Source organism: Colius striatus, chromosome 1 (assembly GCF_028858725.1).
Source record: "Colius striatus isolate bColStr4 chromosome 1, bColStr4.1.hap1, whole genome shotgun sequence".
Lineage (NCBI taxonomy): Eukaryota > Metazoa > Chordata > Aves > Coliiformes > Coliidae > Colius > Colius striatus.
In genome coordinates this window covers 118,861,168-118,878,343 of record NC_084759.1, presented here as the reverse complement: position 1 = coordinate 118,878,343, position 17,176 = coordinate 118,861,168, and the positions used below count along the sequence as shown (strand labels likewise).

Here is a 17,176-nt window from a genome sequence, read left to right as displayed (position 1 = left end):
GGCTGACTCAGGGCATTCCCTTCAGCAAGGGGCAGCCTGAGGCAGGTGCCAGCAGCCGACCGGACTCAGCACCTCCTGGGGGGACCTTTGCGGGGGCGTGAAGGAGGATTTGTTTTATTTCTTTTTGACGGGTTTTTTTTGTTGGTTTTTTTTTTTTTTACTCACAATGTTTTCCTCCTCTCCAGGAGCTCTCACGTTCCGGGCCGCGACAAGCAGGGAGGGCTGCTGCCCGTGGTGGGCGGCCGGAGGGGAGCGGAGCGGGGCGGGCTGGAGCGGACCGATGCGGGCCGGGCCCAGGCGGCTGCTGCCCCCCGACGGCGGCCACTGGGAAACGGCGGCGGGTCCCGGCCCTGCCCCCGGCCGGGCGTGCCGCCCTTATGTAATGCTTTTATGTAAGCGGACGGGCTAGGGGCTCTGCTCCCTCCTGCGAGGTGGCCGGCCCGCTCGGCTCCTCCTTGTCCCCCACACCCCCGCGGGAATGGGCTTTTTTTGCTCCTGTTTACAAATTTAAACGCCAGCCCAGTCCTCAAAAATCATATTTCGGTGGTTTCAGCTGCCACCGTCCTAGGTGTGATGGGGAGAGATGCAGGCCGTATGGGGAGAAGCAGTTCCTGCTTTGGTCCTTCAGGAGGAGAGTCCATCCCTGTTGACAGGGGCTTTGCCAATAAGCCCTCACACACGTGGCCTGGGCAGATGCAGTACAGGGCCACTTTAGCTCCAGCTCCATGCTCTGGGGTAGACCCTTGCTTGGGCCAGATGCTGCCCAAAAAACACGGTCAGCAGGCAGTGCATGGTGACGCCTAGAGAAAGGCCATGTTCCAGCACAACCCACCACTGCTCACCTCGGGTGCCAAAGAGAGATAATGGCATTTCATTTGGATCGCTTTGACCTCTTTGCTTCTGCTGCTCTCTTGCAAGTATGGGCTTGCATTGGGAACTGCCACATGTTTACCCGAGCACCTCGGGGTCAGGACAGTGGTCTCTCTGGGCTGCAGTCTGTAACCGGACCTGGCTGTGCAGCTACCCACCTTGGGGAGCAGAGGGGAGAACATCTTCACTTGGAAAACAGAGGTGAAACAGTGAGATGTGGGTGTTCACCTCTCCATAAAGGGGATCCAAAGCCCACCACCTGTCCTTGTGCCTCTGTTTCTCTGTGAAATTAAGGTGATGATTAACTACCTGCTTAATGTTCATGCTTAATTCCTTGGGTTTACAAAATGCTCAAAGATCCTGGATGGAGAGAGGCATTGAGACCTTGTATATACTGTGCTCATAGCCTGTTGTTTCAGGCTCCAAAATCATCATGCTTTACTTAGAGGACCTCTGCATCTCATAATTTCTCCAATGCTTTTGCCTACAAGATGAGTCTCTGCACTGATTTGTTTTGAACTGGAAACTTGCATATTTGTTTGCTTTTCAGACAATTCTATTACATTTCTGCATAACTCTGTTCAGAATGCTACAGCCTTGGTTAATATTTGTCAAATGGAGCTCCAACTGTCTAAACCACTGGGATGAGTTTCATTTTATATGTCATCAGTAGGGGCAGAATGAGGACTTTCGTGCTTGGCCTATTTGCTGTAATACAGTCTGTTGCATCAGAGTCAAAACAAGGAGCAGCTTGTTTCCAAACAAGAAGCATGGAGAAAAGTCTTCTCTGCCTCCTCCCCTGTAAGGGAAAAGAGAGGAGAGAAGGAGGTGGTGGTGGGGGAAGAAAGTTATCTTTAACAGATTCTAAAAATGCCTTTTCCCAAATATGCAGTCAGTCCCTTCAAAGGTCTCTTTGTTTATTTTCAGGAAGAAACCCAAGACAGCTGAAAACCAGAAGGCGTCTGAGGAGAATGAGATTACTCAGACGGGTGCATGCAGCGCCAAGCCGGGCCTTCCCTGCCTGAACCTTGAAGCTGTTCTGTCTCTGAACCCGGCCCTCATCCACTCACCACGTTCACCAACAAACCTGCACGCACACACAGGGTCATCTGATTGTGAGTACACCAACACACTGCTGGGTTGCACTGGGGTTCTCGAAAACGTGATCCTTACTGTGGGCCAAGATTTCCAGTTGAATGCTGTTTCCATAATGGCATGAGCAGGACATCCTCTGAGGGCTTACCTTTTCCCTTCTTTGGGAATTATTGCTGAAACAGAGTATTTTGTGTTAATGGTCATGATAATGCGATCAGCTGGAAGAAGCCGAGAGCATGTTTTTGGGGTCAGGTTGCTGCTTCTTCCAAATGAAAAAGGGAAGACTCCTCAAATGTGTGTCTTTCCAACTAGAGTTGTACTTATTCTTCTCCACGTAGTCACATGCCTCATGCTATCCAAGCGTATCTACTGACTGGGGTTTATCAGCCTGTTCTGTATTACAATAGGGGAAGGCAAGTGTCTGGCTCTGACACCCAAGATTGTAAAGAGTTTCCATGAAGAAAGTGTTTTGTGGATAGGATCAGTCTGTGAGAGTCTGGAAAATCTTTGTAGACTTGTGTGGAGGCCCTTGTTTTGAGTGCATTCACTTTCAGATTACTCAGCATGGGTTAATGGGCCTTTTAAAAATGTTTTGTATTTTTGTATTTTGCCAGAAAATACAAAAACAAGGGAGGGAATTATTAAAACTGGATTTTGGAAAGTCAGAGCTTACCTAGTCAACTCTTCAAAATATTGTCATATCACAGTGATCCCTTCTTGGAAGTCTCTTGGTGAAGAACATGCAGGGTGATGGGAACCTCACCATTCAGTTGTTTTAGAATGTATAGTTGCCTCCTTTGCAGTGGTTTTAGGATGTTGTAAGATTTACAATGGGGAAAAAAGGAGAAAGAAAGATAATGACACCGCATTTCAGGAGCTCAGAAGCCAACCAGCCTTTGCAAAGTACTATTAAAAAAAAAAAAAATCAGAGCATGACAATAAAAAATCAGATTAAAAAATATGTATATCCTTTTTTTTTTTTAATTTAAAAATCCTGCCTCAGGGCCAAGCTTGGAAGCAGCCGGGTTATAGGGATCATCACTATCAAAATCACTTTAGCTGCAATTCATTCCTGTTGGCTTCTGACTTTATTCATTATGAGCTTCTGCTAGAGATCTTGATTTTAATAGAGCTGGTAAACATTGGGGAGACTTTCCTAAATCTCACCTGGTGATTTGGGGAGAAGAAAGAGATGTGAAACAATCGAGCAGCAGGCAGCATGCAATTTATTATATACAAGAATTCTCTTCAAATTGGAAATGTCAAGCTCTTTGTTAAAACTGAGGTACAGTTTTGTCTTACAGTGTTTTCTGAAAACAAAAAGCGGGTGAAAAGATGCAAAAAAATGAGCAGAACAACAAGAAAAAAAATAATCCTTATTTTCAAACAAAGAATCTCTTTATCCCATTCAAAAAGATGAAAGAGTTCATCAGTAAATGGGATTTTTAAACCTCACACTGATGTTTTTTGACAGTACAAATGGAAACCCGTGAAAGCAACCTTAGGACAGAGGCCAGCAGGGTTTGGAAGGAACTTGGAGAATGAACTCTTGCTTTTGTTTTCTGAGGTGGCCAAGTTCAGGGGTGAGGAGTATTAGCAGAGGGCTGTAGCGGGGAGTGAAGCCTGCAGCTCTTCATGCACTATCTGTACTGTGGACAGTCGTTTGGACACCAAAGTTTTTTATGTCCCCAAATCACCTTCCATTGCTGCTAAATTTATAATACCAGTATGAATAAACTGCAAACCTATGTTAGAAGTTCTTCTCACAATGAAGTTTGAGGGTTTTTTTTCAGAGAATAAATGTAATGTTTTCAGTATTAATACTGTCCTGTCTCAGGAATTATCAAAATTTAGTTCCCAAAATACAGTTAGAGTCCTGCAAAAAATCAAGATGTTGTAAGACATCTTGGGATATCATCTCTGTTAGTTGAGTCCATGTGCTCTGAAACCAATGGGAAGACTTCCTTTATTTATGATGGATTACAACCTTTATCAGGTTGTGTTTGTTCGAGGTAGTATGCATATAATTCATGGTTGGCCTTCCTTTACAAAATAGCAATGCCGATGTCTCGTGAACTAAAACCAAAGCATGATGAGTATTTACTGCATATTTATTATAGCTCTCTCCCATGTTATGTGTTGGTGTTTTTTTTAAATAGTGCCTCAATCTTCAGTGCTGGAATATGTTCATTGGCCCAAGAGATTGTTATTTATGGCTCCCAACATTTACAAACGTTCTTCCCTGACATTACAATCTCCTTACCTCTTGCCTCCCCTGCCATTTTGGACTTGTTCTTTCCCTTCATTCTAGAATCTTTCCTTTTGTTCTTCTCTTCCCCTCAGAAGTACACTGCCCTATCTCTTTTTCTTCTCAATTTTTGGACCTGTGGTGATACTTTTCTTCTTTACATTAGCAGCACTTCCTGTCCTTCTCTCTACCTTCTAGACACTACAACATTGCTTCTCGTCCCTTGCCCAGACCACCATACCACCTCTGCTCTTACAACTTGGCAAACTGGAATTCGTTTTCAAAAGCCAGTCTTCATTCAGGTGGGGAGTTTTCTAGTGGATGCTAAAATATTTAAAATACTTAAACTAAGATTAAACAGGAAGTGTGAGAGAAATTTTCATTGGAAATACCAGAAACACCCAGAAAGAGTTAGCATAGTAAAGTCTATCAATTCTTGGGAAAATGCACTGATGTACAGATGGTTCCATAAGCCCTCACTCATATATTTGGAAAAAAGACTTGGATTTTATGGGCCACCTATTCAGATCAGTTTGAAATCTTCACTGACCATTTTGCATGCACTAGTGCTTGGCAGAAAACATCACCACATATTTATTATGAGAAATATTCTGAAGCCAATCTACCTTAAAAAATCAGGGTGCTTTTGGAATGATTCAGATCAAAATACTTTTTCCAAGCATAGGAAATATAAACTCTGTAATAGCCATCTGCTCCTCAGCTGTAAAAGGCAGAGGTGAAGAATGCCTAAGCAATACTCTGAATGCTAGACTCACTGAAACAAGTACTTAGCAAAAAAATATCTGGGTAAAGTCATATGCGACGTGCAACTTAATTTAGGGCTTAATTCTATAGTGTAGCATGTTCTACATGGTGTTTTTGCAGCCACTTGTTCCTGATGAAATTGCATTACTTCAGACCCTTGTAGGACTGGGTCCTAGGTTTATGGGTTTGAACATTGTGATCTATGATAAATCCTCTGAAGGAAAATCCAGAACATAGAATGCATTGTGCCCAGTTCCTATCAACTTTCAGTCTTGGGAAGTGCTAGCTCACACAATGCAATTGAAAAAACAAGTTAGAGGAGGAGGTGCTTCCTGACGTCACTCTTTTCATGTAGGGCTTGGCAGATTAAAAGCACCACTTTGAATTAATTTGAAATTAAATCATGGAGTGAGCTGATAGAGCTCCAAATGAGTTATACCTCTAGCTACTCAGCTGTCACAAACAGATGTAGCTGCTTATCCGGAAGAAAGGTGTTTCTGCAAAAAGCTACAAGGACAAGCATTGAGGCACAGGTTCTGGAAAGGTTACAGAGAAGGAAAGGAAAGCTTATGAGATTGGTGCTATTTGCAGTTTTCCAGATACTTTCTTGCTTATGAGTAGAAAATACATAAAGTTGGTAGGATCCTAGTTTGAATGCTGAGCTGCCTTAGGTAAAGCTTCAAAAGATTTTGCTGAGGAGGAAGGAAGTCATTAGCATTTGTCTGTCTTTAAACTGATTTGATCTGTACGGGACACTTACTTCAGGAGCCTTTCAGAAAGCATCTATAACTATATATGTTTTGCAAATGCCATTGCCAGGAGATAAGATCATTTTGGCAGAAACTTTCACAAGTTCTCATAGATACAATCAGACAAAAACTTCATTCAAGCTCTGATATATGCATCTTAACAGATGTGTCCAAACTCAAAAGAATCCCAGGGGAAGAGCAGAAAACTGAATCTCTTTGTCTCTGTTGATAGTTGAAAGAGTTATTCTTAGACATTGGATGGTCCATCTGTGAAGAAATTTGTTCCAGACAAGGGAAAAGCAACATCTTTGCAAAGAGTTTCTATGGGACTGAGAGGCAGCTTGGACAATGACTGGAAAAACTGCTAAAGCAATTTTTAGGATTTTAGAGAATCCAGATTTTTTGCAGACGCTTGAGATTCTTGTAGGGAATGAAAGTTGAGAAAAAAGTGATAACCGAAAAATCATGAAACAATTAGTGGTGAGACGTTGAGATGGAGGAGGACTTTCTAAAGTTGTGTTTTAGCGAGAGACCAGAGAATTCTTATGCATTAAACGGAATACATTTTCTAAATGCTGTTGATGGTAGACCACATCTTAACCCTTTGTCCGTCCATGCTCAAGTGATGTGGCTGACTTGGTCCAATTCCAACATTTTTGAGCTTTCACAGATGGAACTTTGGAGCAGTCTGTTTTCTGATTCTTCTAGCTTGATAGCCTTCCAGCATAATGGGGAAAGGCAGAGAGGGAACCTCATAAGGTTCCTGAACTCCACTGGGCATTGAGAGTGTATGTGGAATCTCTGAGTGTTCATTTTCTGGAGCAGCTAAACAAACCCTTCCCATGAATCAACAAGTTTGATTTGCCTGGGGCTAATATGGAGACTAGATGGATCTGAAGGTGATTTGACTTCATCTGTATGTTTTAGGTTTCCTGTGTTTCACTCTGAGGTTTTGTGGAAGGAAGAAAGCTGTTACATGCCCTTATAGTCTTCCCTCTGCCTCTGAAAGTTCATGGCTATGGTTACCGAGGAACTGCTCTGGAGCTTTCAAACGATCTCCACTCTCAGAGGGGAGGAGGGGGCCCCTGATTCTACCAGATTCCTTGTTTTCAGATGTCAATAGTAATTTGATCCGTATTTTTACTAATCTATGTATGGTTTGTGTTAGGTAATGCTGAATATTTTTAGGTTGGTTTTGGTGACCTAAGAAATGATGTATGTTTAGATATCTATTTTGGATGATATAATAATAACAATACAGGCTTTTTCTGTAGCAAGCTAAACTAAAAGCAAGGACATCCGTAATTCTCAAATACTAATGTCATGACACTTAATTATACTTTCATCTTGCAGAATATTGGAAATTTTGTGTAGTAAATGCTTCTCTTCAAAACAGTCGTAAGTGGTTTCTATGCCCTGTAGGTTTATGTTTCTGTTTGTAAGAATATCAAAGAAATATCAGCCGGGAATGACTTGTGTTTTCATAGAAGCAAATATTTTTTGCTTGAACTGCGACAGAGAGAAGTAAGCACAAGGACAGGTATGTAAAGCTGGCTTCACCCTGCCTCTGTTGAAAAAGTCATCACAATATACAGAAGAACTGGCAGGGTAAAATGTTGTTCTACTGATAGGAACTGGTCTCTATATTCCTAATCAGTACACTAAGTGAGTTTTGTCAGGTTGGTCTCTCGGGCATTTCTTCTCATGAGAGATGACTAATAGCATATGGTTACTTCAGTCAGTGAGTATGTTTTCAGAAGCAACCGTGTGGCTTTAGAGCCTGACTTTCACTGATGCATAAATCACTTATAACACATAGATGCTTTTAAAAATTTGTCTAATGATCCTAAATCCTGATTCTCTTATTTGATGGCCCTGTAATACTGGCTTGATGCTGGGTTGTCAATTCTTGTGGGTGATCAAGTTGCTAATGCTGTAGTGTTTCTATGCGACCTGATCGAGGTTGATCTGCTTCTCCAGGGAGGTTGGACTAGATGATCTCTAAAAGTCCGTTCCAACCCCTACTATTCTATGATTCTATGATTCTGTGCTGCAGCCACTTAGACGTACTGCAAGTGCCCAGTAAGATACCTGCAGTCTGAGTTTACCTATACCTGTCTTCAAGGTCTACCCCCACTAGATTTTTATTACAACCCTTTAAGTTGTGAGTCTTCTAGTAGATCCTTCATTTCTGTACCGCTTCACTCAGGAAACAAGTGACTAATGAATACAACTTTCTGTCACTGTTCAGTGTATTAAGATTTTCTTTTACTCTTGCTGTTTGAGATTTTGTTTGTTTTTGCATATGTTGGTTGAGGGTTTTTTAATAATGGTCCGCAGAACAGTGCTTTCTTCTTCTCTCCCTTGAGCTATCTTACCTTCTTCTATCATATTCCCTCCTGAAAATTAAAACAACAATGTCAGTTCCATTGCAGAATTTCTGTTACCTCTTTGATAACCCTTACTGCTTTCATAGATCAGTAATCTAGCTAACTCGTTGAGTCTACTGCTTGCCTACTTAATCTATCAATCCACATTCTAGGACTTGTTTATCTTTTATTTCAAAACTTCTTAGATACTAGCTGTTGCCCTCGTAAGCTTTCTCTGTCTAGTGTGTTCAAATAATGCTTTATTACAATATTTGTCTTTATACCTTTAGCAGTTTTTTCTTTACATTTCCCCTTCACCTTACCTAATCTTTGTTTTACATCTAGCCTGCTACAGTTTATGCTCACTTCTATTAGTGTCACTTGGGCATGATTTCTGTGTTTGGAAGGGTACATTTTCAGCTTAATGAACTCTTCCACCTTGCTACTTAAAAAATTGTAGTGTTTTCTACTTCCTTTTTTTGCTGTTGTTGTTGTTCTTTTATATGCATATGGACTAAAGTATTATTAAAGCCACCTCCCTGCTGGTCTTATGGATTTTACTTGATTCCTTATATTTTCCTTTCAGACTCTTTCTGAGTAACTTCCTCTTAACATTTTCCTTTTAATAGTTGGTCCTCCTGAAGTTGCACCTACCAGAACTGCCTCTTTATATAACCTGCTTGAAGCTTGTAAAAAATAATCATGCCAATCATTGTTATTTCATGTCTTAACCATGCATACTACTGCTGTCATCTCCTCCGTCCTAATCGTGTGAGGATACTAAACCAAATGTCCTGTTTTCCTAATGTGGTCTGCAGAGGGACACCTCATGTAGCAGAGTTAAATAGAAAAGATTTTTTAAGTGTTTGACAGGTGACTTACTTGAAGGAAACTAAACATCCATGTCTCCTTTTGTCCTACTGTGTGTTGTTAAAACCCTACATAACTCAATGTCTTTGTCTTTTTTGGTTAGTTCTTCGTGTGCTTCGGGGAGACAACTTCCCTGCTTTAGTTGCCTGGTTTGCTGCAACTACGTCACTCCTAAGTTACAGATGTAAAAATAGTCTTGGTCACCTCGTGTTCCTTTTCACCACTGTGATCTGTCTGGCATTGGTGTTTTTAGCTCATTTTGTCTAAGCTTCCATAGTCACTTTCTCCTCCTTCCTCTTGTTTATCTGTGGTAAGGTAGCCATGTAATCTTTGTGCTGTGATCCCACTCAATAACTTCAGATCAAGGTAGGGTCAGAGCAGTATTGGAATGACAGAAGACTAAAACAATTCTTGTACTGTTCTTGGTTGAACAAAGGGACCTCTTTCATTCAAAACATTTTCAAAGCCCTAATGCAGCACTGGGAGAGAACTTGAAACATGAAACCAAGGTACTGGTTAATACCACCTACTAATGTTTATAAAGTGTGCTAGGGGGTGTTGTGAGGAAAAAATCATCGCATTTCCACAAGAAATGTGATGTTTGATCTACTCTGTAGGTGAAACTCAGTTGTAAGCCATCAGAGTGTCACTAAACTCCCTCATTTGCATCAGGGTATTTGCCTGGCAGCCTGCTGCAGGAGGGACCACAGCGAGGTGTTCTGGCTGGCACTGTGCATTTGGGTTCCCAAGGACACCAATTATTATTGTTTCCAGAGGGAATGCTGTTGTGCCATCGTTTCATTTATGTTTTTGTGACTGTTTTCAGTGACCACGGAGTCGTTTACAAGGCTAAAATAACATGAGATCTGGTCTTATGTATCTACCATTCAGGAACTGGAATACAGAGAAAATCTGAGGCCTCTGGTTAATCTGTCAGCACAAATAGCTCCTTGAGGAATTAGCTGTGCCTATGAAAAAAAAAAAAAAAGATAAACAAATCCTAGAACCCCTACTCATCCCAGCTTTGTTGTGTTAAATGCTGAAAGGATCTCTGCCTGGCTGGGATATGCAATATATACTCTGTGTCAATCTGTGACATGTGGTGAAATGCTGCATCTTGAAAGCCCACAAGAGAGAAGTAGTATAAATTAAGAGTAATCTCACAACAGCTATTTTTGAGTTCTTAACCAGTGAAAATGTAAGTAGAGTGATATTGTGCATCTATTAAAAAATCTTGAAAGGCTCTTTATAACTAGATGATAGGAGTGATAACGTGTAATTTATTGATGTTACACAGATAGAGAAAAACCCACAAAGTAGCAATTTTTGTGTGAAGAGGGGTATGATAAAGGAAATAAAAACAGAGCAAGGGACTTCTCCCAACAGTTTCATGCCTGTGTGGGCAACCATGTCAGCTTTAAGAAAAATACCTTGTGCTTTGATCCAATGCAGCATTTCAAAACAAGGTATATTCCCTGTATTCAAAAAGAAAACTCCCAGATTCTGTCTCTTAACGTTTTTGGCTGAGCATAGAGGGTAGAATGTGCCTGAAGGCAGACTTGAGATATAACTCTCATGCACTGTATTAGCATCACCTGTTGGTGTCTGTATGCTTGTGTATACATGTAATATACAGGCCTTTTCCCTGTAGGGGGGGGCAGGAAGAAAAGGCAGCATTGGAACTGACATTTAATGCCACAGATCCATCTGATGATATCAAGCCACCCATGAATGCTGTGTTCTTGTTTATTACCCTCATTTATTAATTTGAAGCGTTCCGTCATACATTTCTCTTATCAAAACTAAGTACGTGATTCTGGAAATAAGTCTGCTCCCGGGGATTGCAGAAGTCTCACTGAGGACAGCAATTTTCCCTGTGGCCTTCAGCATCATTGACATGGGCATGTGCTGTTTGCCACGGATGTTTAAATCTGAATTATAAGCAGGCCTGAACACTCATCCCATAAACTCAAAATAAGGAAGCCACAGTTCAAAACAGTATGAGTGTCTGTCTCACGATATTTCTGAGTTGAAATATTCACCAAAGCACCCAGTTGTACTAGTTAACAATTACCCTTTCACTAATACATAAAAGAGATAAACGGAAAAAATAACCAAATAAAATCTAGCATTTTCATGTGATAGCTTAACTTTACTCAGGGCTGAGACACAGCCACTGCAAGAGAAAAAAGAATCATTTTCCAGCCCTGATGACTGGCGTTTTCAGATTTTCATCCATTCCTTCTTTCTCCTGACAACCAGTTGTTCTGTGATCAGAGCAGAATCTCCTGGCCTTTATCTGGAAACGTGGAGGGTCTAAGCAGTGCTCTCCCACAGGCAGCAGCTCACCCACAAAAGTCAACCATTTCTGACTGCACCCTTTTCCTAACAGACTGCTACAAACACTCCCTGTAGAGGATTCTAGCTTGAATAGAAAGCTTCTAAACAGGTAATTATCTTAAGAGGTTTTAATCTATATTTTCCTTTTAACCAAAGCCCACAGGCTTTCAGGCTTACTGTATTTAACCACATGCAGACTGATAAGCTTTTCCTGCTCTTTCTGCCTAGGGGAAAACCCTTACAATACAGAGCAAATGTGAAAGAGTTCATGGAATAGCAATTGTCTCTTTTGGAAACATGTTTTAATATATTTGCGCCTATTATCCTTCTAATTCATTCCTCCTCCAGACTCAGCTCCAATTGACAACCCCAGCCCCTTCTCCTCCTTAAATGCTTCTGAGAAAGTTTTTACAGTCCACCACAGCAAAATGACCAAAAGCAATCCCTGTTCACTTTCCTTTTGGGTATTCAGTCTGAAATACGCTATTTGGATTGTGCCCAGGTGCTCAGGAAGGCCAATGACATCCTGGCTTGTATCAGAAGTAGTGTGACCAGCAGGACCAGGGAAGTGACTGTGCCCCAGAACTCAGCACTGCTCAGGCCACATCTCAAATACTGTGTCCAGTTCTGGGCCCCTCACTAAAGGACACTGAGGTGCTGGAAGGTGTCCAGAGATGGACAACAAAGCTGGTGAAGGGTCTGGAGAACACATCTTATTGAGGAGCAGCTGAAGGAGCTGGGGATGTTTAGCCTAGAGAAGATGAGGCTGAGAGGAGACATGATCACTCCCTATAACTAGCTGAAGGGAAGTTGTAGTGAGATGGGAATCAATATCTTCTGTCTAGTAATGAATGATAGGACAGCAGGAAGTAGGTTCAAGGGGAGGTTTAGATTGGACATTAGGAAGAACTTTTTCACCGAGAGGGTTATTAAGCATTGGAATGCGCTGCCCAGGGAGGTGGTGGAGTCACCATCCCTGGAGATATTAAAAAAACACATAGATGAGGTGCTGAGGGACATGGTTTAGTTTGTTGATGTGGGCCTGGCAGCATTAGGTTAGTGGTTGGATGTGATGATCTTAAAAGTCTTTTCCAACCAAAATGATTCTATGATCAGGATTTAAACAAAACCCTTTGAAGCAGGTGAAGGTATTTTTAATAATCATAGTAAGCTTCTAATCAGGACAATATAGTGGCAAAACAAATAACCTTGTTTGCCTAAACTTTTCAAAAAGTTGTTTGTTGGTTGGATTTTTTTTTCCCGAGAAGCATCCTTTTATTTTTTCTCTGAGTGAGGAGTGTTCATATCATAACTTCACCAGCATTGCTGGTCCAGCTCACATCTTGTCTGTTCAGCATCTCTTTTGTTGCAGGCCCACTAGTGCAGCATGCCCTCTGAGTAATGGCACCACGCATTGTGGAGGAAAACTAGCAACAGATGCACCTAGATTTTGTAAAGAGACAAATCGCCTTAAACTTTTAGCCAGTTAAAACAGTTGGGCCATGCTGGGGCTTGGCAGGACCGTGCGTGAGCTCTGTGGGAGTAAGCAAACGCTGTTGAAACAGTTCTCATGTGAGAAAACGTTCTCTACTGTAGAAGGGATGAGCACAGCCTCTTTTCTCTTCCTAGGAAATGGTGCCATCATGTGGCCACCTTGTTTTCCCTGTTTCCAGTTACAAGAGGGCAGTTGTACATTTTAAAACGCTATTTGATCCCGTCTTTTGCTGTAGTCAGTGGGTTACAGCTGGCTGGAGCACAGGAATTTAACACTCTGTAATGATAGAGCCAGCCTGTCAAAATACTCCTTAATACAGGTGTGATGACAACTTCAGTGCTTCTTCTGTTATCGTAGTATTTGTTGCTTGAAGGTGTCGTAGATACTTTCAGGAGAACTACCTCCCATCAGTGTGGTCCATGTCTATGCTAGAGGAGTATGATGACATGGCTATAGCAGCAGAGAGTCAACAGACAAGGGCTGAGAGAAGAACTGAAAGAAACAGAATGTATGTATACGTGTGCCAGTGTTTACAGTGGAAGTTTATAAGACTTTACCCCAGATATGTGCCTGGCAATAAAAACAGCATGTGAGTATACTCTCTTTACTCTAAAAGAATCTTTGGAGTTCCTAAAATAGCAAGAATACAAACTGGACTGAAAGTGAGAAGAGTAAATACCCTGCCTAAAAATGGAGCATTTCTTTAACTTAAAAATAACTGAATGTGGCTTAATGCTTCAAAACCCTTGGTCACCAGACTGCTCTGAATAGGAGCTGTTTTTTACCTGGAAAGCTTAGTTTCTGTAAGAACAAGGCTACGAAGAGAGTTATGGAGTTAAATCTTGATCTTTCTGTAGCATTCTTTATCCAAGAAAAGCAAACCAATTTGTTAATGATTAATTAAGGCAGGCAATCCTTCTGCAGAATTGGGTATGTGATGCTGTCTTTGTTCTACATGTGCAGCAAACTGAGGTACAGACGTGGCCACCTGTGGACTGTAGAGTAAATAGGATTAATGCTGAAGAGCTCTTCCCGCGGTCTTCCTGGAGAAGCATAGGAAGGTGATTCACTGCCTGCTCCCCAAGTGGGCAGGCTCAAATAGAGGCTTTTATGCTTGACATTGGACAGTTATGCCCACTGGCTGTAGGAGCAATGTTATTTACAGAACACCTATGGTTTAGTCTTTATGTAAAATGGGTATCTCGTCGTTAAGTATATACCTAAAAGGACAGGGCAATTAACTGAATAAATTGTCCATGGGAAATCTGCTGAACGTTCTCTATGCAGATTAAAAAAAAAAAAAAAAGCCTGTCTCTTAGTCAAAGTTTTAAGTAAACTCTTTCCTGTTAGCCATCTACTCAATATGTTTGCTCCTTGGAGAATAAGGTTGTGTTTGTGTGTGCATGCATTTCTGTCTTTCGAATAAACGTTGTTATTAGACTATGAAATTTAGAGAAGTTTGACAGCTTTCAGAACGCAGTGATTCTTTCTTCCAGAGAGTCTATTACTGACACATTAATAGATGTTGTGCTGGTAAAAATACAGTACTTCCTGTTAAATGTAGACTGCTACATATTTTGATTCTAACAACAATCTGGTAGGGTTAGGGCAATTCGTGTAGTGTCATCTGGTGTTTGTTTTGGATAGATATTATAGAAGGAGATACTGATTTTCAAGATGTTCAGGCAGATGATTGGGTGAAAACTCTAGCAAACCTTTAAAGCAACAGAAAGCAAGGGCTGCTCCTGGTCAGATCTCCTGCTGAGGATACAAATGTTCTTCTGTGTTCCTGAAACTCCATACAAGCTTTTCCGCTTGCAGGCCCCTGCTCAAAACGAGGCCAAATATTCAAGAGAATCAATCTGAGCAGGATTGGCTGGATCGGCCTCTCTAGCTTCATTGAGATATACTCGGAAGTCTGCCACTTTCAGGTTTTCAGGATTTGAATTCAGATCACTTCCTTGACTGGAAAAAATGTTGTTCCAATAAATTTGGTCCCTGAAAGCTGGAACCCAGGAAGTTGCAAGACTAATTTTGTGTATGGAAACACTAGGTATGATTTTTTTGCTCTTGTTAGTCGGTTTTATTTTAGAGTATCTGACTTGTGGAAGAAAGAAAATAAAACTTTGTCACTAGGGATAAAGCAGGTCATTGAAGCTGAAGAAAGCACCCATGGTTATGGTGTCAAGTTTGGAACAGGGGACACTAATGTATGGGAATGAAAAAATGTGGAAATTGTGGGGCTACAGTTGCTTTCATATGTTGTAATGGAAATGCTGTATTTCCACTGAACTGTCAGATTTGTGAGAGAGTTGAGAGGTTCTTTACTGAGAGGTGTCTTTCTTAAGGAAAATCTGATGTTTTGTTTTGATAACAGGGCTTTGTTTGGTTCGTTTTTGTATTCGGTAAGGTCTTTAAAAGAGTATCATCTATGAGGTATCTCAGGGCACTGCATTTTAAGTGAAAGAAAGACAAACTGAATAGAAGACAGAAGATAACGACAAGGAGAGTATATATAACCAGTTTGAGTGATTGGAAGACCTGAGTTTGTATTTTCTGGAAAAGATAGATCTAAAAAAGAAAAGTGAGGCACCTTCCAATATATGAGAGTGCTATAAAGAGGAAATTGGTAAAAAGTTCTCCGTGCCTGTTGGAGGAAAGGATGAGTAATTGATTTCAAAGTGAAATACTAGGAAAACTGTCTTGCTATAAAGACAGTAGACAGTCTGTCTGGGGAAGGAAGGGAAATCCCTCACATTGCTATTTTCTTGCAAATATGTTAGACAAATTTCTGAAGAGACAATGTAGGTAAATTGTTCCCACCACAAGGAAAAGGAGTAGACTACATGACTGTCTGAAAAACCTAATGCATCCTTTTGATACAGCCAGGAGCCTGTGGTCATCCAACACTTGGTGTGGAGACCAAGGATTAGACATTTCCAAAATTATGCATGGTAAAGGTGACTTGCGGAATCAAACTCTATAACTCAAAGAGTTATAAAGAAGGTATGTTTATTCGGCGCCGGGCGCACGGGGGATCGCTCCACCACAAACGTGCGCACCCGACTCGGCAACTTGCTTGACTTATATTTGTTACAAAGTTACAAAATCATATGATGAGATTATCCGCCTAGACAAAGACACAACCTGTCCCCGATTTTCACATGTAAATTAGGTCTTTTCTTCCTTTCATTTGCGTGATGTCTCCCGGTGATGGCCGTGATGGTCTTTGGGGCCTTGGGAGATAAAGGCTGATAAGTCCTGAGGCTTTCTCACCCCTGATCTTCAGATATCGCTTGGCCGCTCGCAGAACCGGTTTCTGCCCTCAAGGAAGTTGGAGGACCCCGGAGGTATTGTGTGAGGAGATAAGCGTGACCTTTTACAGCTTGTGTGAATTTTGTCCTGTCTGAGAAATAAGCTTTATACTATTGCGATAAGTTAGGATAAGGTTTATTAGCACATGTTATTATAAAGCTCTACATCAAAGGAAGAGAGCACGAGTAGATGATGTTTATGTCCAGCAGCAGCAGGTTACTCAGGTTTGTGAAGCTTCCAGGAACTAGTGGCTGGATTACAGATGCAAAGAGAAACATCTCCAGATGCAAGAAGACAGTCTACCAATCCTAACTTCCACATCTTTGTCTTAGCCCAGGGTGTTCTTCCACCTAGGAAGGCACTTGTCGTTTTGATTATAAGAACATAAAGATACCTTATGCTATAGAAGATATAACGCCTTCAAGTTTTCTACTTACTGTCTATCAAAGTGTGTATTCTTCTCAGTGCAAGGCCTGAGAAGTTTCTCAGGAAGACAAGCTAGGCAACAATACCAAGCTAGTTTTAGTTAATCTATGTAGCAGTGAGATGGGTTGCCAAACTTTTTTCAAAATGCTGTTGTGGAAAACTGAGGCAAAAAGTCAATCTATACCCATCTCAGCAAGCCTACTGATTCTCAAGGATATAAGACGATCATTCTGTTTGCCCCACAAGTATGGAAGCAAGACAAAGCCTTTGGGGTTCACTCTGCTAGTTACTCCTATGAAAGACCACAGAGTAAGTTTCCAAAAACAGCTTGGATTCCAGCATCCTTGCAGTTCTGCTTCAGGTGAAGAAAGGCTGTGCACAGAGCTGCTGCTGAGTTACAGTAGGTGTGGTGGTTTCATCACCACTGTGTTTCTAGAAATGTTAGTCATTACTGTGCAATGAGCTTTAAGATGCTGTGATTTTAAAAGACACTAGAGAAAATCAAATAGCTCTCAGTTATGAGCATTAAAGCGGTAAGCCTTGGCTTTGCAGCAAGGGACATCTAGTGGCTATACAAAAATAACTTTACTATATATATATTTTAAATGTACAATATAGCCATTTGTGTGTCCCA

General features: G+C 41.3%; 1 protein-coding gene across 1 annotated transcript in view; it reads left to right on the top strand.

Moving 5' to 3' along the window:
* Positions 1-1,801: 1,801 nt before the first annotated feature.
* The window catches only part of ZBTB20 (zinc finger and BTB domain containing 20), a 29,409-nt gene continuing 14,034 nt past the window's right edge, over positions 1,802-17,176 (top strand). The window contains exon 1 of the mRNA XM_062004967.1: positions 1,802-1,985. The gene's annotated coding sequence lies outside the window, so the exon portion shown is untranslated. The remainder of the gene's footprint in view (positions 1,986-17,176) is intronic.